Source organism: Chenopodium quinoa, unplaced genomic scaffold (assembly GCF_001683475.1).
Source record: "Chenopodium quinoa cultivar QQ74 unplaced genomic scaffold, ASM168347v1, whole genome shotgun sequence".
Taxonomy (NCBI): domain Eukaryota; kingdom Viridiplantae; phylum Streptophyta; class Magnoliopsida; order Caryophyllales; family Amaranthaceae; genus Chenopodium; species Chenopodium quinoa.
Window position 1 is genome coordinate 2,525,256 of NW_018742681.1, and position 20,999 is coordinate 2,546,254.

At 41.3% G+C, this 20,999-nt stretch overlaps 1 long non-coding RNA gene across 2 annotated transcripts; it reads right to left on the bottom strand.

The window, feature by feature from the left end:
• Positions 1-3,353: 3,353 nt before the first annotated feature.
• Positions 3,354-6,344, bottom strand: LOC110722414. 2 transcript variants are annotated; one of them, XR_002511599.1, is made up of 4 exons: positions 6,007-6,344; positions 5,765-5,827; positions 4,181-4,320; positions 3,354-3,924 (listed from the first exon to the last, which is right to left on the bottom strand). It is a non-coding gene; the product is annotated as an uncharacterized LOC110722414 (long non-coding RNA). The 2 variants fall into 2 exon arrangements; XR_002511598.1 differs by having other exon boundaries at positions 4,181-4,288; positions 6,007-6,342.
• Between the last annotated feature and the right edge of the window lie 14,655 nt (positions 6,345-20,999).

Consider the following 20,999-nt stretch of genomic DNA (forward strand, 5'->3'; position numbering starts at 1 on the left):
AAGGTACGTACCAGTATGCCACTGAGGTATACGATGCCCAGTCTCTCGGTCTTGAAGTGCCGGCTTCATTTAAAGAGTGGGCCGGCATTGGGCCGTTCGATGAGGAGCATGAGGATGAGGAGCTCAATGAGCAAGAAGATCAAGCTCCGGTTGATGCTGTCTAAGTTCAACCAGGGCAACCTGAAAGCGATCTCCCATCAAGTCAGGGCCAGACGGTGCCTCCACCTCAGCAGCAACAAAATTAAAATTGTCTTTGTCTCCGGCCTGCGTGCCGTGTATGTTGATGTATTTCTCTTTCTTTTTCCGGATGTTGATCTGGCTAACAATTACTCTCCTGGCCTTTTAGTCGGTTTTTTTATAATATGATTTGTCGACTGTGTCGGTTTTGCTATATTTGCTTTAACTTCAATTTTTGCAATTTTTCAATGTGTACGTTTTGCGAAGTAACCTAATACATGCGGTTTACCGGATGCACTGGGTTTATCTGCCCCTAGATGGGTGTTTTCTTGGTAATTGTCCCAACTCAAGCGGGCAGTCGTCCAATAAGCATCCAGATGGAATGTCAGGCGGTCATTGACCGTATCTGAATCGATTCTCAGTATTTAATTCTAAGTTGGAATAACAGGCGATTTTCTCTATGGCGCCTAGGTTCCAACTTTGATTTTTCGGGGTCAACCGGCTATGAATTACCCCTTGGGATAATCAGTCTTTCCCAATTGTTTAATAGCAAGCGGTCATTGGCCGTGTGTAGTTGTCATAACCAAGGAAAGTTTTAGCTGCTAAGGTTATGACTTAGTTTAAATCTTCAATTGCAACCGTTTGTATTACTTCTGAGCGAGACCGGTTATATCCAACCAAGATACTAGTTACCATTTGCTATAGAATATGCGGTAATTATAGTTATCCAGGTTTCCATTGATCATTCAAACGGCTGCGAGTTGTCTTAATCAAGACAATCGGTAGGGCCGTTTGTTTTCAAGTTTATAGAACAATGTGCCACCCAAATGGGAGATGCTCTCTGCGATGAATTCACCGAAATAGGCGTCGTCGGTTCTCTACTTATGTTGGAGCAGGCGGTTGTTTTAAGGTTATATGGCCATTGGCCTCATAGATAGTTGCAAAGTATTGGACTTAGCTTGCACCTACTCATGTTTGGAGCAGACGAAAATTTTTTACAGGTCCGCTTGTACATTGCACAAATACGTGAAAATAAAGCATCTTTTCATTGATAAACTCTATTTACAAAAATTTACAAGTCTTAGAAGTAGTACTTTTTTAAGTTGTCTACATTCCAAATTCTTGCTAGTTGCCTGCCGTCTGGAGTTTCCAGGCGGTAGGTGCACCTCTCACTTCTTCATAGAATCCGGTAGGGGCCTTCCTAATAAGGAGTCAACTTCCCTTGCTCATTGGCCCTACCAGTTGCCTCCGTTTTCCATAACACAAAGTCCCCTACTTTCTAGGGCCGTTTTGTACTATTTTGTTGTAGGCTCTTGTCATTCTCAGACGGTAAATCTCATGACGCAAGGCGGCATTGCCCTTGCGTTTTGGGAGTGAGTCCAATGCTAGCCACATGGCCTCCCAGTTAGCCTCTTCGTCATAAAGCATGACTCGAAGGGTTGGCTCATAGTGCTCGATTGGCAAGACGGCTTCTGCGCTGTACGTCATAAGAAAAGGGGTTTCACCGGTTGCCCCTTTTTCAGTTATTCTAATGGTTCATAGGACATGAGGTAGTTCATATGCCCATAGACCGCCAGCCCTTTCAATTTTCTTAATACCGTATGAGATCAGCTTGTTGAAGGCTTCAACCTGGCCGTTTGCTTAGGGACGACCAACTGATGTAAAGCAATGTGAGATCCTTTTATCTCCCAACCAGATCTTGAGGGTAGGCGTCTCAAATTGAGGGACATTGTCAAAGACCATAGACATAGGTACCCCAACCGGGTGATAATATTCCTCCAAATGAGGGAGATGACATCCTTTATCTTTATGCCTTTGACCGCCTCTACTTCTACCCATTTGGTAAAGTAATCAACGACAACTAGAATATACCTCTGTCCGCTTATAGCAGGTGTATATGGACCTAGGATGTCCATGCCCCATTTAGCGAATGGCACTGGGCTGTGAATAGCCGTCAGATCAGTAGCCGGACGGTGTATAAGTTTGCCAAATATTTGACACTTGTCACACTTCTTCACCATTCCATGTCGTATTCCTCAAGAGTGGGCCAAAAGTAGCCTTGCCACCTGACCCTTTTTGCTAGAGTCCTGCCACCGATATGTGATGCATAGAAACTCGAGTGCAGATCTTGTAAAACTTCTTTCCCACTTTCTGGGGTGACACATTTCAGTAGCGGCTGGAGATAACCCTTCTTGAAAAGTTCTCCCTTAGAATCTCAAAGCTTGCGGCACGTTTTTTCATTGCAGCCGCTTCCGAGTATGCATCCGGCAGAGTGTCGTCTGCTATATAAGCCCGGATGCCATCCATCCAGGTTGAGCTTTGGTCCAGAATTCCAATGGAATCTTGTTCAATACTTCTCTTTTCCATAACTTCCCAAAAGACTAACCTAGGCGTATCACAAGAGGCGGATGATGCCAGTTTAGAGAGAGCATTCGCCTGATTGTTTTCTGACCTGGGCACTTGACTTATATGAAATTCATCAAGTGTCTCGGCCTCATCTTTGACTGCCTACAGGTATTTGATCATAGCCGGATGGGTGGCCTCATAGTCACCATGGTATTAGCTAAAAATCAGTTGTGAATCAAGTAGACGTCAATTTTTCTTGCCCTTGCCGCCTTACACATGCGGATACCGGCTAAGAGGGCTTCATATTCCGCCTCATTATTTGAGGCTTGAAACTTGAACCGTAGTGCATATTCATACTTGTCCCCTTCAGGAGACTGGCATATAATCCCTGCACCACAGTCGTTCATTGTAGAGCTCCCGTCTACATACACTTTCCAAACCTGGTCAAGATTCCACTAGTAGAAAAATCTAAATGGGAAGCGGTTCAACCCCCCTAATTAGAAGCGGTTTTGAATCGCTTCCTTTTGGGGGGCTTGCCATTGTATAATTAAATTGGAAGCGGTTTGAACCACTTCCAATTTATGGAGAATTGGAAGCGGTTTTGGCCCAAACCGCTTCCAATTCCCATTTTTAACATGAAAAAAATGGAGAATTGGAAGCGGTTTTGGCACCAAACCGCTTCCAATTCTCCAATTTTTTTTATTATTAATATTATAATATTATAAGTACCTTTCACAATAATTTTAGTGTTATTAAGTAATAATAATATTAATATTACAAACAATAATACAATGATATATATAACACGAAATAATTATATATATTAAAATTAACATCATTAATATATTTCATGAACAATAATATTTGATTACACCAAAATATTAAACACACTCTGTAAGAATGGCAAACGTCCATGTTATTCAAGGACAAAAAAAAAAAAAAAAAAAAAAAAAAAAAAAAAAACGAGGAAGCTCAGGCAGGCTGCACAGCAGCACAACAGCCCAAGCAGGTTGCACAGCCAGCCTAGGAAGGCTGCACATCCAGCCCAGGCAGGATGCACAGCAGCACAACAGCACAACAGCCCAGGTAGCCTGCATAGCAGCCCAGGCAGCTACACAGCCAGCCCAGGCAAAGCAGCCCAGGCAGGCTGCACAGGTGCACTGCAGCCCAGGCAGCTGCACAGCTAGCCCAGTGGCCCTTGTTCTTGGTCGTGGTTCCTCTGGGTTATGACGTTGCGGAGTTCCTCAAATAACTGAGCTTGGGTTGTGTTGTTCACCGTCATTTGTGTGTCTTGCTGTTGACGGAATAACTCGAAACAACCATCGATTTTCTGCTTCAAAAACAAAGCTGCTGTGATGGAACCACCTTGACGACCCCCTGTGTTAACCATATCAGCAACCCCTGATTTCATTGAGTCAGATTATTCGAGTTGGGTCATATACATCACATAGAACTAAATTGAAGAGCATATAATCAACATAAACACAACTTGCATAGTTGCATTGCATTACAAAATTCATGAAAATTAATGCATGATTATCAATCCTTAATATACATATTACAGTAACAAGCAAATGCAACCGAAACAGTGAGGTGATCCAAAGTAAATCAACAAGGAAGATGATACAACTAACGAAAAGCAGCAGAGTTAAATTACCTTGCCAGTTAGAATGATAACACTAATTGAACTATCATCCCTTGCATCATCAAACGCTCGAATCAGCTCCTTGATTGTTTCTAGCCTAAAAGAATTCCCTCTTTTTGGCTGTGTAAGTAGAAAAATTACAAACTTTTTGACTGTGAAGAGAAACAGAAAAGATTTAAGAGACCTTAGCATCACCAATCATCAACATTTCAAAACTATCAAAGTTTTTCCTTCCCCTAATACGTTTTCTTCTTTCTGCCAAAGCTAAAATTTGAAATTTGATATCCAAACAGGAAATTCAAACAAAAAACTGACGCGCTTTCTAGATAGATAAATTTTTTAGTTGAATCAATAGATTTCAAACATCACATCAAACATTTCTGATCAGCCCCATTTTCAGCCACAGGGTCAAGTATATTGATAGCACATAGACTAAAGGAGAAAGCTAACACCCCAAGCTAAAAGAGATCAAGCTACTAGCTATATTGCCTAAATATTAGGCCAAAAGACGAAGACAGAGTTTAATATATTACAAGGCTGATCAAAATATTATGCACGGCTTTTGTTTTAAATATACCTTAATATTATTAGTATTAAAGTTCAAACATGGTGATTATTTATGTCATTTAGATATTGGCTCACAAGCCTGATTAGGGATAAGGCAGCGAAAACTAGATACCCCAAACCTGTTAACAAGCCAGCTGAATTCTCAATTCTTATTGTACATACTATTGTTTGCTAATTAAAGAGTTTCATAATCAATTTGTGCAGAAAAGTGGAGATTATTTTTCTCCACTAGCTATATAGCACGCATCATCATCACCTTCAATTGGCGTTTTAAATTATATTTATAAAGCATAGCTCAACATCCCCAAACTTCTTAGTTATTCAAGCACTTAATTGTGAGCCTAATGCCCCAAACTCCAACACTAGATAGGGCCAAAGCCTAGACCTTAACTAAAACGTAATCAGAAAAATTTGCCACAATCTAGAATGTTGGTATCCTAATACAAGTAATCAGGGAAGTTTGTTTACCTCCCCACAAGCCACGAGACTATCTAAAATAATTTTGTTGCATAGAAGACAGAAATTTACAGATAAACAGCAACTTTGGTTCAAGAATTTCTAAAATAGGAGTAGCACAACAATAAGATAACAGGGAAAACACCAGATTTAGCAACACATAATTGTTTAATTTACTCATAATTCTAAAATAAACCACCAGAGATACATGGCATATGTATCAAATAAAATAAACGAAACACAATTACACAACTCCCTCACTGACCCTACTCTGCTCCTCACACACAGCAGCCTGTAATTTCAATTTAAGCAACAAGGCAACCTCCACACCAACACACAATCACACCACACATCACAGCAGCTCCAATTCACAAGCAAGTGCGTTGTAACCCCCTTAGCCATATAAATTTACATCCAAAATTATTGATAGAATCACATGAGATACTACTATACTCACATAACCATTACAAACAAAATAGGGCACCAAATCCGCACAACAGAAACAAAATTTGCACACTTCAATGTAAAAACCTAAAAATTAAACAGAAACAAGAATTAAACATAAAGGATTACCTCATTTCAGTTGAGCCTCGATGATTCGTATTAAGGAGTACCTCACCCTTTAATCTCAATCCTCTACAAAGTACCACAAAATAATCAAAAATTGAAAGTTAAACATCAAGTTACAGAATATGAAAAGGAAAGCAAGATTAATTGTGAAATTTCACAAAAACTGAACGAAAAAGGAGATAAATTGCATAAATTGAATGAAAATTGTTTCAAAAAACCCTAGCCGTCGATGGCGCGCAACTAACCTGACAACACCTAAGTGAAGCTAAGGCAATGGTGTAGTTGTTGTGGTGGGGTTAAGTGAAGCTAACAGCAATGGTGGTTGTGGTGGAGTGACGGTGTGAGAGTGAAAGAGGAAGCAAAGAAGGTAGTCAGGGAGCGCAATTGTGAAAAATGAAGGAGGGGAAATGAGGGAGTTTAAATCCCGGTTTTTTTTTAATATAGGGAAGCGGTTTGAACCGCTTCTAATTACTCAAAACGCTTCCAATTCTCCTCTTGTTTTTTTTTTCCCCGAGTTTTTATATGGAATTGGAAGCGGATTCCAATAACCGCTTCCAATTAGTGGCTTCACATTACCTATTTTCTACTAGTGTTCTCCGGCTCAGTCGGCCTTGTCATTTCGACAATGAAGTCGGCAAACGGCTGACCCTTCACTGCCTTCCTTGGTTCGAAAGTGATTTCAAGACATTGCATTTCAATATCCCATTTGAGCATCCTGCCGGATGACTCGAAAGTTGTCATTGGCCGCTTGAGGGGTTGATCTGTGTAGATCACAACCGGATGTGCCAAGAAGTAAGGTTTCAACTTCTTGACTGCCATGAAAAGAGCAAGGCCATATTTTTCAACCATGGGGTACCGTAGTTATGCATTTCGGAGAACATGGCTAATGAAATAGACCGGGAGCTGCATGTCGTCTCTCTCAGCCAGGAGAACAACACTGAGAGCATGGTCTGAGACGGCTAAATACATGTAAAGCACCTCTTGTGGCAGAGGGCTGACAAGCCTAGGCAAGGAGTGCAAGTGTTCTTTCAACTTCTGAAAGGCCGCCTCAGCATCCTCCCCCCGTTCAAATTTAGTCTTCTTTTTTATTGCTTAGATAAAATAGAGGCACTTGTCGCCTGACCGGCTGAGGAATCTCCCCAATGCCGCCAGACAACCGGTTAATTTTTGGATATCTTTGAGAGTGCGGGGTGACTTCATGTAAATGACCGCCTGTATCTTTTCCGGGTTGGCCTCTATCCCCCTTTGATCAATCAGAAATCCGAGAAACTTCTCAGACTCAACACTAAAGACAAACTTCTTGGGATCAAGCATGACCTTGTGCCGCCTGAGAGTGGTGAATGTTTCTCGGAGGTCAGCAAGGTGATTTGTCTGTAGCTTGGATTTAACTATCATGTCATCAATGTACGCCTCTACATTCCTCCCAATTTGGTTAATGAAGATTGTGTTAATCATTCGTTGGAAAGTAGCAGGCGCATTCTTCAACCCAAACGGCATCAAAGTAAAACAGAATAACCCCTGATCAGTGATGAATGTCGTCTTTTCTTGGTCTATCTTCCACAAGGGTATCTAATGAAATCCTGAGTAGGCGTCCATAAAGCTCATCAAGGCATGACTGGCTGTAGAGTCGACCAGGCTATCGATCTTTGGAGGTGGATAACTATCCTTCGAACATGCCTTGTTCAGGTCTGTGTAATCAACACACATGCGCCATGTACCATTCGGCTTTTTTACAAGAACAACATTTGCAACCCAATCCAGGAAGTAACATTGTCGAATGAACCCAGCATCCAATAGCTTCTTGACTTCGGCAACTGCCGCCTGACTTCTTTCCTCACCGTGATTCCTTTTCTTTTGCCTAACCGGCTTCTTTTTTGGATCTACGGCGAGTTTGTGGACGCGAGATCCGGGCTGATGCCTAGCATCTCTTCCACTTCAAAGGCAAAAATGTTCTTGAATTCTTTCAGCAGATGGTGCAAGTCTGCACCCAACTTGGCAAATGCAACCGTCCCAACTATAACAGTTCGCTCTGGACGTGTATCGTCCAAAATTATGTCAATATGTTCACCAGCCGGCTGGGAACGGAGTTCGTCTGATCGTTCCCCGATCAGTGATTGCTATTTCTTCTCTTTCTTGATGGTCACCAGCTGGTCGGCCTTTCTCTTTTTGCCAGCTGCTATTGGAGCAGGCGCGACTTCTTTAACCTCATCAAGGTCTATAGGTTCTTCTCCGTGGCCGGATGCGGCCATAGTAGGCTTGATGTCTGAGAGGTAGCACTCCCTTGCCGTCTTATGATCCCCGTTCAAGGAACCTATACACCCATCATCTCTATCAAACTTCACGAGCATAAGGGATGGAATGATGACGGCCTTGGAATCATTTAGTGTTTGACGGCCTAAAATGAGATTATATGCAGTCAACTCCTCAACGACCAAGAACCAGACTTCCATGTGACGTCCTTCTCCCTTTTCTCATAACCGGATGGGTAAGTCAATCCTCCCCACCGGATGCACTACTCCACTCCCCAAAACCAACTAGGGGTAAGATACTTTGTGCATGCTGCTGGGTTTGTACTTCAGCTTTGCTAAGAACTTATGGCTGATTAGGTCAGACGAACTCCCAGTGTCAATAAGGATCCGTTTAACCTTCTAGTTGGCCACTTTGCATTCAATGACTATGGGGTCATCATGTGGCCGCTAGACCTTGCCCCTGTCTTTCTCAGTGATATTGACTTCAAGAAAGGTGTCTTTTGACGCCTGGCCCTCATCAACTGAACTGACATCCAGCCGCCTGATGTAATCCTTGGTGCTCGGATGGTTAGGCCCCCTCCAAGCAAAGCCGCCTGCTATGGTATAGATCGGCTCCTCATTAGTGTTCGAAATATTAGCAGATTGGGGTGCCTTTTGGGATGGCTGTCCATTGTTAGTCCTTAGGGTCACCTTGGACTTCAAAATGTAGGACTTCAGCACTCCTTTATCGGCCAAACGGTCCAATAACCGTTTAAGGCTGCAACAGTCATTGGTGTCATAGCCTATGTCCTCATGGAAATGACAGTATTTGTTTTTGTTCCGATTTCTGGCGGAACCCTTCATTGTAGCCGGTTTATCAATAGTCCCCCGGTCTTTGATCTCCATGAGGATGGTGTAGCAGTCCTTGTTAAACTCATATTTGGGGATGTACGGTTTAAACTCCTTTTCTTTCTTCTGCTTCTGGGATGGCTGTTCAAAATCATCTGCCACCCTGACCTCTTTTCTTTTCTTGCTCTCTTCCATTTTTAGCCGGCTGAGCAGGCCGACTATTTTTTTTGTCGAACTTCTTAGTGTCCGGCTGTTTGGTGATGGCACAGAGTTCAGTCGCTTGTACATAGGCTTCTGCCTCCATCAGCCCCTCTTAGAGGGTAGCAACCCTCTTTCTGACAAGGTCAAACTTAAAGGTCGACTTGTCTTTCAGACCTTTGAAGAAGTCTGTGTAAGCCACTTCGTTAGACAGTCCTTGAATCTGAATTCTCATCAGATTAAACCGCCTGACGTAGTACCTAAGCCCTTCTCTATCTCCCTGCTGTATAGCACCCAAGTCTAGACTTGTTTTCTTTTTAGGGATGTTCGTAGAGAAGTTAGAAGCAAACAAGTATGTAAGCGTCTTAAAGCTGTTTATGCATCTGGCTGGCAGGTTGCCAAACCATCGTTGGATAATGCCCTTCAATGTAGCCGGGAAGCATCGGCACCAGGTGGCATCGTCCAACCCCTGTTGGTACAAGAGGTTGGTATAGGCCATCAGGTGGTCTTCAAGATTAGTGGTACCATCATAAGTACCTACCAACACATTTTAACCTTGGCCGGCTGGGCCGCCTTGGTTACCTTCTTGGAGAACGCATAAGGTTGTTCCCCAAGTTTGAGCAGACGAAGCTGTCAGTCCCAAGGTTGGACATTTTGTGCCGCCTGACCCCCAAAGAGAACCGGCTGCATATATTGTTGCCCATACAACATGTATGGCTGCTGAGGCACATACAGAGCCAAATGGATTATTTGAGGGCCAGAGTGGACGGATAGGCCGCCTAACTGACCCTCTCGGTTTAATTGCGAATACCTTATCGAGGTATACTGAAAGCTGTGTGGATAAGCCGACTTTGAGGCCGACTCAAATAGTTGTTGACTTTTCTTTTGCTGGATTAACATCTAGGCATCTGAATAAGTCTTCTTTGATCCATCCGGCTGAACTTGACGGATGGCCTTCCTCTTCCCTATTTTAGGAAATCGAATTTTGGATAGATCAACCATGGGCCAGTCCCTCTCCTTTGGTTTAGGATGAGGAGTAGGTACAAGATCTTTGACAGGCTTCTTCTTCCATGAGGGAGGAGGTTTCTTGGCCGACTGACCCCTGTTGGTGCCAGTCGTCTTTTTTTCAATTAGGTCCTTGATTTTCCCTTTAAAACTTGTCATGAATTTCATGAGTTCGTCTCTAGTAACGGGGGTTGCACCTTTTGCCGCCTAGGGTTTTGCAGACGGCTTTTCGGATAGCTGGCTTGGACCGGCTTGATCATCGCCCTATTCCCTTGTTTCCTTAGGACGGGTGCGTCTGGTTCTGAGTGACCCGTTTGGGGCCACATGGGTTTCGACATCGATGTCGTCACCACTGTCTTGGTCTGTATAAACCTCAAAGTCGGTCGTAGGCCGTTTCTCATTAGGAGGTGGTATAGACTCATGTGAAGCCATCTTTGAAGTACTCTCTCCACAGACGGCGCCAAATGTTTCGGGGTTTTCTGTGTCCTTCGGGAGAGTTACATTTCCAAGACTGGATTCTGGGCGCATGTACCTGCAAAACAACAATCTCCGGTTGGGTGGAGTTCCGCCTCCGACGATCAAGTTAGACCGTGCTCGGATGATGTAGAAAGTGCGGAAAGTAAAGTATCTTCTCGGATTCCAAGATCAGGAGTAAATATCTGCAATTAATGATTGCTCAGTTTTTTGTGAATATTTCTGAATATGCTCCTAGGTGGGAATATCTCCCTATTTATATGGTCTGGGAATTTGTGCCGTCATTCTAGGTCACGGAAACCTAGGAATGGTTGGCTTCCTCGGGAATTGGGCTTTGAAGGTCACCTTTTTCCCAATGATTAGGGAGGCCACATGTCAGCAGATGAGAGGTTCATTTTGGACCTCTCTAAGGTGACACGTGTCACCATCTTATTGGACCACGTGGCCTTGGGTATTTTTACCCAAATCAAAGTAATTGACCCCCCATTCCTCGTGGATCGACTTGGACTTGCCCCTATACTAGGAGTAGGTTTGGTTTATTAATTTGGTTAACTTGGGAAGGCTAGCCTAACGACCCTAGTTTCACCCCTTTGTCATACACCAAGACATCTTATTAAATTTTTTAAACAAAGGAATGATAAATAATCCATATTAACAACATGATTATCTGTAGTATCTACATATCAATACTATATCACAATAAAATTATAAATATATACATATATAGCTGAATTGAGTTTCATGGACACTATTCAGCTCCCCATATCCGATTTTCCTAATTTGGACAGGAATAGGTAGAGGGTTGCTGAGTGATAGGAAGAAATAAGCGAATGATAAAATTTTTGCTAATATAGAGATTTTGAGGGGTTTTTTTTTTTTTTTTTTTTTTTGTGCTTATCTATTAGTATATTTCTCACTCCAATTTATTCTATACTCATCTACAAGTTACATATAATCAGCCAATGTAATGGTTTTACTCATTATTTAACAGACTAATGGATCATTTTAATTCAACATGATCATAAGGTGTTTGATACATTTATTTAGTTTATTTTATTCAAATACAAAATAATGTAGGCAAGGTAAACAAGTTAAGTATAAAGTTAGGGTCTATTTTTGTAAGTTCTTCACCTTTTGGGACCTCCTTGTTTTTTTTCACCTTTTGAGACCTCAAGGGGAATTTCCGACCAGAAAGTAACCAAAAGTTATTAAAAAAGATAGTCCCTTGGGTTAAAAACTCAATCCCCTAAAAACTACCCATAAAAAGATAGTCCCCAACTAAAAAAGATAGTCCCCTATTTATTTTGTTTGTAGGCTGATTATTGGATTGAATCGTGACCGTCAATATCTTCATATTGAATTAGATTTGACGGTCGTAAACAACTTAGTTATTAATTTTTTTTTTCCTATATTGAAATAGCTTTTGAAGTAAGTTCTTGTTTTTTTTTTTTTTTTCTGCTAATTTTAATCTTCAAATGTTAATTTCATAATTTAGTGTTTATCTTTGAGTAGATTAGCAAATTCACATTTTCCATTTTATCGTTAATTTGATCGTCAACTTGGGGATAGAATAAGTTTGTGGATTCTTGTGTTTCATCGTTGGCGGTTGATTTCGTAGTTTTTGGTGTTGACTAGTTAGCTGATCATCCTTTGATCATTCAAAGTTTCTGGGAGAATTTCCTCCACCAGCCATCTCCCTCGCATATTAAACACCGCAACGGCACCCAAACCTCCACCACCTCACTAGTGTTGCCACCGTATAAATCAGTCAATGCTTCCCTTGCTCGCCACCAACAGCAACACCAACAAGCAGCAATCCCTAAATTCTATGTACTATGTGAAGAAATAAACTAAAGTTTTCATCTAGTTATGGCCTTGGTCATCAATTTAATTTAGTTAAGTCCACATCGAAGATATTTCATAGAGTTCTCCCTGAGTGCAGCTAGCCACACTTGGTCCGCCCATAAAACTTGACAAAACTAATACAGTACCAAACATTAAATGACAAAAGTTTTTTTTTTTTTTTTAATAATTTTGTGAAATAGATAACAAAACTTAGATCAAAATTGAATTGACCAAAATTTTAATTATAATACAAGAACGGTTGACAATCAATGTATATTTCATAATAAGTTAATTTACATTACTCACAATTGATCTAATATATATAACTTGTTAGAATATAGTGAGAAATAAACAAGAAGCTATCTTACCTTGGGTTAAAAAAAATGAAGGACCTATGTTTTTTATATTTTACATCATATTAATGAAGGGACTGAGTTTTTTGGGCAAAATATTAATGAAGGGACTAAGTTTTTTTCCGGTGAGTTAAACATGAGTTAACTACCGGATTGTTAACTAGAGGTTCCAAAAAGTGATAAAAAAAAACTAGGAGGCTCCGAAAGGTGAAAAAATAAAAAAAAAAACAGACCCCCATTTTTATACTTAACTTCAAGGTAAACCTTTGAGTGAGTCATCAACTTACGTAGGTACTAGGTAGGCATAAAATTGGTATGGAGTTAGGTAGTATGTGTTTTGAAGAAAGTAAAACTAATAATCGAATTTCAAACGGATATAATGCGATAACTATGTGGTAACACCCAATTTTTTATTTTTCTGTTTCATGAATTGAAAAAACGTTATTATTATTGGTAATTATGAATATTTGATTACCAAATATAATAGCGATTTTAATTAAAATACTTAAATATGGTTAGTTTTATAATAATTAAATGTTTTGGTTTTTTTTTTTAAAAAAAAAACTACTACTCCCCCCCCCCCCCCCCACCAGCCTATCCCCCTCCCCTCCTCTATCGGCACTCGACCTACCCCTCATTGCCGGCGCCCGAACCACCCCCCCTCCCCGGCGGCGACTCTACCCCAATTTTCCCGACTCCCTTTCCCCACCGCGACCCAAAACATCAATCCCCCGATCTGCAAACCCCACCCAGCCCCGATCGACGAACCCAACTTAGGTGACGATATATCTTACTTAAATGAAGGTGATGAACATAATCTGGGTACCCACTTTTAGAATTCAAAATTAATTCTGTACTAACAACATTTGGATTCTGAAGATGATTATTATTTATATTGGTGAGAAGAGAGATTAATTCATCGTCTAATTCTTATTGTTCTTCTTTCAATTTCCTTTCGTGGTTAAAGAATTCTTGTGCTCTTGCCATCAATTGCATCCTCAATGCATATGCGTCAGTTTTCTCGCTACCCTTTTCTATTGGATTGCAGCAAGTAAGGGTTTTGCGGGTGGGTCGACGGTGGTTCAATGGGTTTATAGTTGGGGTCGGGGTTTGTGGGTGTGGTTTCGGTAGGGCTAGGGCGATCGTGGGTGGGTTGCAATGGCGTCCGTCGGTGAGGAGTGGGGTTCGTGGGTTGGGTTGTGGTGAGGTAGAGGGTTGTAGTGGTTGTTGGGTTTTGGGTTTTGGGGTTAGTTTTTTTTAAAATATATAATATTATTATATTGTTACAAAATAAAAATAACTTAACTATAATTAAATATTTAATAAAAAAAATGCATTTAACAACTATGAGGTTTGACTTTCGTTGATTTTCTATGTTATCTCTCTTCTCCATGGTCCTTCGATTTTAATCGGTTATCTTCAACAATTTTGATCTCCAATGGCTCGAAAGAGAAAGCAGAACACTCATACACCTCAACAAACACAACAACAAACTACTCATGAACCATTTGATACAATTTTGCGCAATTTGAGGAACTCGAGTACTTCATTTAACCCTATGTAGGGAATTTTTCAAACTTAACCTTTTGAGCCCAACTGTATTCATGTTTTTAAGCATGGTGGCATCCAAAAAGAAGGAAGCTAGAAATAAAAGAGTTGCCAACAAGTTTTAGAAATTGTAAACCGTTCACAGGTGCGAAGGTTACACCTCATTCACGATCACGGAGATCGCTAACTCCATAGTGGTCCGGATCCATGATTGGATATTCGGGAATGATGGTACGAATCCAACCTAAAAGAGATTGAACTCGCCCTAAATTGGCCTCTACTTATTTCTTATGATATTCATGTGCGCTTTCCGATCAACACACATACATCAAGTTAGCCCTAAACCTATTTAATCTATGTTAGTTGATTATTAATGCACAATCAAATCTGTTATTGGTGATCACTTGAATTAAAATCATGTTATCCTAAAATCAAATTATTAATTATCTTATTATGCGTGATTTCAAGTACAAATTCCCCTTAAATCTACAAAAAGGACGTGATCAAGCAATAACAATCAATCATTAATAATCAAGCAACATATAATTGACACAACAATCATCATCATGATAATATTCATCAACAAAATATTATTAGTAAGATCATAGGCATGATACTAAACGTATTAATAACAAACCCTAGCATTTCACTAATAAAAATCATAATCAAAGCATTAACTTAAACATGATATTAGAAATCATAAAAGCATCCTAACATGATACTAGGAATTAAAATAATATTCTAAACATGATTTCTACTCCAAAACCAAAGATTAAGTAATTGAATTACTTACTTTGATGTCTCATATTTTTTTCTATTAAAACAATACACACGTTAGTAAATTTCAAGAAAAATTAAATCAAATAAATAAATCAAAAACGAATTGAAATATAGATTTGGGACCAAACACTCAGAACTATCAACCTTTTACATCGAGTTCGAAGGCGATGTCGAGAATGGTAAGGTGTATTCGAATCTCGTGAAGGAGGTATGGTGTTTGGTTGAAGATCAAGGATGTGTGTAGGGATGTGTTTAGGCTAGGCTAAGAACATGAAAAATTAAGTGAGAGAGAGAATATTAGAGAGGGTATTGATGATGATTGTTGATAAATGAAAACGGGGTGATACGACCTCTATTAATAGAGAAAAAAGAGAGTCGAAACGATCAGTAAAAGAGTCAGAATTCAAATCAAAGTAAAACAGGTCTCATCGCGGCGCGACAACTTTATCGCGACGCGATGGTGCTGTTGCTCAGCGATGGTTTTGAAAAAGATAGAATCCGTACGGAGTTTGAAACCTAATTGGATTGGGTTAACCAAATACCCGTACGTATTCTATTTTGACCGGGATTAGGATCATTGTAAAAAGATGTTTTATCCGACGTAAAATTCTTAAATCTCTATCTTTTAGAAAATAGGATAAATTAGAACATCCAAAGGATTCTAGAAGCTCATAATAAATCTTAACGGTTTAGGAATGGGATTAAGGTAAATAGACCCTCCACATGATCATTGGGTCGCTAATAAAGCTTAGTTCGGGCTCGTTTTAGTATTTTGGCCATAACTTCTTCGTTACAAGTCGGATTAAGGCTTATAATATATCGTTGGAAAGCTCTTTTCAAACCCCATCCAACTAAACTATAATTGGACCGAGATCATGGACCAAAATAGACTGTTTTGGACTTTTCTTAAAGTGGACACGAAATAAATGATTTTAAGGGACACAAAATAAATGTTTTGGTTTAAAACATTTAAAGAAAGGCTAGAAATGATTAAGGCTAAAGGAAATTCACGAGACTCTCCAACTCTTCACCTAATTCGATAATCAAACACGTGAAAGTTACTCATCAATGGGTTTGGTTTTTGGGGAGAAATAATCAGGTGTCTACAAAAGCCCCCACTTTGACTGAGTTTGGAGAAACGTAAGTTTCGAAATCAAAAGTCAAAGCAAGCCGATAGGGACGGAGAATGATTCAGAATGTTCTGCAATCCTAAACCATTTTTTTAACGTCGATACCTGCAGAAAGTGTCAGTTCTATAAATAAAGAAGTTAAGGGGAAAGAAACGCATATCTGGGTTTTGCTGAGCACACGTCTCTAGGTGACATCAATTTTGCTGAATCAAAGTTGTTTTGCTTGACAATCTCCACATCCTAGGGAGCGCCATCGAAGATCGTTGTGCTTTGCCATCTTCAAATTAAAGTGACAAACATCGTCAAAGATTGAAGTGCTTTTCCATCTTCAAATCAAAGTGACGATGTTGTCAAAGATTGCAGTGCTTTGCTATCTTCAAATCAAAGGGGGTCAACCTCCACATCCTAGGGAATGTTGTTGAAGACCAATACTCCTTGAGCTGTCTTCAAATCAAAGGGGGACATGTAGTGTTTCGTAGTGACCCACACTATGCGGAAAGAAACCGGCCAAGACCCGCCCCCATAATAAATGCAATTAACAAGCAAAACATAATTAAACATAAGAAAGGATAAAAGATTATACCTTTGACGCGTGCTTCGCTCACCGAGGAGCTCTTACATCAACCCTGATAATACGAGGCCTCCGACGGGATCGTACCCTCGAACCCGACCCGAGCGTCCTAAGCCTCGAAGGTTAGTCGAGGCCCGGACAAATAAAACTAAGAGTTTTACGAATTTAAGGTTTACTCAAATCAAGAGTTGCCTTTTTAATTCCACTCAAGTGTGTTCTTTCCCAAATACCCAAACTTTGGTATTTATAGGGAAATGAACCCTTGATCTTCATTCCCCAACCAATGTGGGAGAATGAGTAATTTTGACAATTAATTTAATTCCAAATTAAATTAATAATCAAATCAATCACAATGCAACAAGTGTCAAGGGGAGAGAGAGAGTTAAGTGAGGACTAAGAAGAGGTGGGGGACCATTTCCTTGCTCCCCAAGGCTTTGCCCAAGCCTTGGTCCCCACCCCTCACAATACCGCCACAATGCATTTGGGTGAGCTGGCTGCTGCTATGCTGGCCAGCTAGCACAGCCACCCTAGCATGCCCAGCTGGCACGCACAGCACGCATCACCCAGCCCTCCCAGCACTTACGTGCTACTAGCGAGCCACGCCTTGTGCTGGGCGCTGCTGCCTGGCCATCGCACACGCACACGCACAGGCATGCTAGCTAGTGCGTGGTGCTGCTGCCTACCCCTTCTCGCACATACTCGCATAGCCAGCATGCGTGCTGCTAACGAGCCACGCATGCTGGCCCCTCGCCTCGCCAGCCACACACACAAGCATGCGAAGCTTGGTTTTGTGATGCTGCGATGGCTTGCACGCATGCGCACTGAGCGAGACTAGTGCTGCTGCTGCGATGCCCTACACGCACACGCACAAACGCACTTGCCTAGCCATGCGATAGTGCGTATTCTTGTGCTAGAGCTTGCGATGGTGCGAGGCGCACTCACACACGCACATACGCAAGTGCCCAGCACTGTGATGGGCTGTGCTTGGTGCGTGTGGCCTGCGATGGCGCCTAGGCACCCAAGCACGCATGTTGTGGTGTTGTGCCGTGCGAAGGCACGCACACACACACATGGTGCTGTGATGGGCAGCCTAGTGCGCCTAGCATGTATGGCGCGCCTAGCACACCATGGTGCGCCTAGCACACACATGGTGCGCCTAGGCTTGCGATGGGCTAGCTTAACCTAGCACTTCACATGGCTAGGCCAATGTGATGCTACGGCTATGCTCGTACTTGTTGCTTGTGATTTTGCGACGCTCGGTCTCGATGCCCTAGGCTCGATATCCGACGTCTGTGATCGTAAAACTCCGACGACTCATTAAATCCTTCGGATTAATTCGTCGTCTCGGATCGGTTGTTCGATTGGGTTCGACCCGAAGGGTTCAATTAAGATTAAGTTGTAATATTAATTATACCTTAGTATTATTGATCGGAAGCGGCCTCCACCTAAGCATTCCGGTCACTTGACCTTACTGAAGAATTAGCTCTTTAATAATTCTGAACCCTCTCTCAGAATAATACACTTGTTGGAAGGACACCATTCCTTTCAATCTCCCACTTGTCCTTCCAGACAAGTGTGCACACAGTGTATAGCCCATTTCCTATGTCGCTTAATGTCTTTTCGTGAACTATAAGGTAAGATTCATCGTCATCCTTATTACATTCAGAAGTGTTTCTCGATCTCCGAGTTCGACTGTCAATAAGCAGATGATTTCTAAAATCCATCTGAGCACGGCCATGTATTTTCATAGTCTCGCTCTTCGAGCGGCCTTATAAACAACAAAGACATATTCCCTATTGTTGATAGGGGGACATTCCCAGTCTTGTACTGTAAGTTTCTCTTACTAAGAGGACCTAATCTCCCGAGTGTTATCGTTATGATCCCCAGTTACGGCAGACGTTAGGCAACATCAAAGAGACTAGTTCTCAAACAAGAAAACTTCACAATACTCGTGGTCGAGGAAACGGGTTCCGATAGCTATAATGAGAAATGTACTTATGACAATTCTGAATCTCTTAAAGTACTCTCATAGGTCGATCCAGTGCAGTTCCAAACTGGCACATGTGCAAATGATTTATGACCATCATGTCCTTGCAGCATAGGAAACGATGCTGTAAATCATACTACACACTAATCTCTAGTGGTCATCAATCGTCCATCATTTAGATGACCTCGGTTAGGGATAATTTTCGATTTAAATATTCAATGTTCACTTAACAGGTGTTTCTTTATCCAAGACATGGTCTTGATACCCTGTTTTGAATATTTCCATAAATCGAGTGGACTCATTATTTAATTCTAAACCACAATTAAATAGCAATGGAGTTAATGATAATTTTGCATAAAAATTAATTACTCCATAAATGAATGGTTTCAATACAGTGTCTTACATTAAAACAACCAGTTTAATTAAAACACATGTACAGGGAATTTCAAAGCCAGTCTCCAACGTGCTTGATTCCCATTGCCTCAATGTGCTTGTTGTGTTTCACTTGAGGCAAAGGTTTAGTCAAAGGATCGGCCACATTATCATCCGTGCCGATCTTGCAAATTTTGATTTCACCTTCGGATTTCCATTCCCTTATTATGTGAAATCGCCTATGGACATGTTTGACCTTCTGGTGCTCTCTTGGCTCTCTAGCCTGAGCAATAGCTCCATTGTTGTCACAGTAGAGATCTATCGGACCCTTGATGGAGGGTACAACACCAAGTTCACCAATGAACTTGCGAATCCAAACAGCCTCCTTAGCAGCTTATGAAGCAGCCAAGTATTCGGCTTCAGTTGTAGAGTCTGCAGTTGTGCTCTGCTTGGCACTCTTCCAGCTAAACGCTCCTCCATTCAGATAGAATATGTATCCTGACTGTTACTTGAAGTCGTCTCTGTCAGTCTGGAAGCTAGCGTCGGTGTAACCTTCAACAACCAGGTCTTTATGGCCACCATAAACCAGGAATTTATCCTTGTTCCTTTTCAGGTACTTTAGAATGTTCTTGGCCGCAGTCCAATGCGCCTCTCCTGGGTTTGATTGGTATCGGCTCGTAGCACTCAAGGCATACGATACATCTGGCCTGGTACATATCATGGCATACATGATCGACCCAATTAGCGAACCATATGGAATCTGATCCATTCTCTCTAGCTCAACGGTGTCTGTGGACACTGTTTCTTGCTGAGAGTTACGCCATGGGACATGGGTAGATGCCCTCTTTTGGAATTCTCCATGCTGAATCGTACTAGTACTTTATCAATGTAAGTACTTTGGCTCAATCCAATCATCCTCTTAGATCTATCCCTGTAGATCTTGATGCCTAATATGTACTGTGCCTCTCTTAATTCCTTCATTGAAAATCACTTTTCCAACCAGCCCTTTTACGGACTCCTGTAATTTTGTGCTGTTTCCAATGAGAAGTATGTCATCGACATATAGGACTAGGAATGCGATGTCACTCCCATTGACCTTCTTGTATACACAAGATTCATCTGGATTCTTGATAAAACCAAACTTGTTGATGGCTTCATCAAATCGCAGATTCCAACACCTGATGGCTTGCTTTAGCCCATAAATGGACTTCTTAAGCTTGCAAACCTTTCCAGCGTTGCTGGGATCGATAAAACCTTCCGGCTGTGTCATGTACACAGTTTCTTCCAAAATCCCATTTAGGAAGGCGGTTTTGACATCCATCTGCCATATTTCATAATCGTAATATGCAGCAATCGCTAGAATAATCCGGACAGACTTTAGCATTGCAACCGGTGAAAAGGTTTCATCATAGTCAATCCCGTGGATTTGTCTATAACCTTTTGCCTCCAGTCTAGCCTTGTATATAGATATATTTCCATCCTTGTCTGTCTTCAATTTGAAGATCCATTTGCAACCAATGGGTGTGTAACCCTCGGGCAAATTCACCAAGTCCCAGACTTGATTTTCTAACATGGAGTCCATCTCGGATTTCATGGCCTCTTTCCATTTAGCAGAGTCGGGGCTCGTCATAGCTTCCTTGTATGTCGCTGGCTCATCTCCATCCATAACTAGGATGTCTTGATCATCGGTTAAGACAATACCAAGGTATCTGTCTGGTTGAGATCTTTGCCGTTGCGACCAACAAAGGGTAATAGGTTGAGCATTTACATTGTCTGTTTGATTCTGACCAATCTTCTCAGCTGCTTCCAGAGCACTTAGATTGTCAGTTTTATTAGGTTGACATTGTTGCTCGTCCTCTCGAACTTCGTCGAGTTCAATTTTCCTCCCACTTGTCATT